Raw genomic sequence first — 1,395 nt, forward strand, 5'->3', positions numbered from 1 at the left:
GGCTGGCTGTGAACTCAGAAATCTGCTTGCCTCTGCCTCCTAAGTGCTGGGATTAAAGGTATGTGCCACCACTGCTCACCTTACCATATGGGTCTTTGAGCAGAGACTTGAACTCCCACTTTCTGTACTGGCTTATCTAGGATATTTGACTAAGGTCTCCCTCCAGAGTAAAGGACAAATTTGTTGTGGTTCAATATGCTAACTAATGTCAGGCAAGTTAATTGTCTGTTATAAAGGATGTGTCCCATCCAGTGCACCATTGCCTTTTCCCATCATTGTCTTGTGGGGACTAGGCTTCAGGAAATGTTAATCTTTGGCCACTGCTCTTGTTTCTGACCTGGGAGTCATGAGTGTTTCCCTTATCCATAAAGCTAAAGCTATAGCTGGCTGGAGTAAAATCTCAGACCTTTCATGATACTTAACTGGAGATTCCCTTGTTTACAGCAGGTTCTTTCTTTTTTTTTCCTGGTCTTTTTTTTTTATTAGATATTTTCTTTATTTACATGTCATATGATATCTCCTTTCCCAGTTTCTCTTCTGAAAAAAAGAAAAAAAATTAAGAAAAACAAAAAACAAAAAACCCTGTTCCCTCCTCCCTCCCCCTGCTCACCAACCCACCCTCTCCTGCTTCCTGGCCTTGGTATTCCCCTACACTGGGGCATAGAACCTTCACAGGGTCAAGGGCCTCTCCTCTTATGGCAGGGTCTTTAAATGCCCTGCTACCATCTTTAAAAACAAACAAACAAACAAACATTTTTTTTCATATACTATATCTGAGCATGGTTGTTCATCCCTCAACTCCTCCCAGATCCTCCCCACTCACCCACCTCCATGCCCTTTCTTTCTCTCTCTTTAGAAAACAAACAAGCTTTGGCCATGGCAGCCATCTTCCAGTAAATTGCCAAAATGATGAACACAAAGGGAAAGAGGAGAGGCACCCGGTATATGTTCTCTAGGCCTTTTAGGAAACTTGGAGTTGTTCCTTTGGCCATATATATGCTAATCTACAAGAAGGGTGATATTGTAGACATCAAGAGAATGGGCACTGTTCAAAAAGGAATGCCCCATAAGTGTTGCCATGGCAAAACTGGAAGAGTCTACAGTGTCACCCAGCATGCATCATTGTAAACAAGCAAGTTAAGGGCAAGATTCTGGCCAAGAGGATCAATGTGTGGATTGAGCAAATCAAGCACTCAAAGAGCAGAAACAGCTTCCTGAAGCAGGTGAAGAACAATCAGAAGAAAAAGGAAGCCAAAGAGAAGGGCACTTGGGTTCAGCTGAAGCACCAGTCTGCGCCACCCAGAGAAGCACACTTTGTGAGAACTAACAGAAAAGAGCCTGAGCTGCTGGAGCCCATTCCATATGAGTTCATGGCTTAATGTACAAAAAAGAAAC

The 1,395-nt window shown here is 43.1% G+C and overlaps 1 pseudogene; it reads left to right on the top strand.

The window, feature by feature from the left end:
- The first annotated feature begins 849 nt into the window (after nucleotides 1-849).
- On the top strand, nucleotides 850-1,379 carry LOC116073035 (annotated as a pseudogene).
- The last annotated feature ends 16 nt before the right edge of the window (nucleotides 1,380-1,395 follow it).

This window comes from Mastomys coucha, unplaced genomic scaffold (genome assembly GCF_008632895.1).
Source record: "Mastomys coucha isolate ucsf_1 unplaced genomic scaffold, UCSF_Mcou_1 pScaffold23, whole genome shotgun sequence".
Taxonomy (NCBI): domain Eukaryota; kingdom Metazoa; phylum Chordata; class Mammalia; order Rodentia; family Muridae; genus Mastomys; species Mastomys coucha.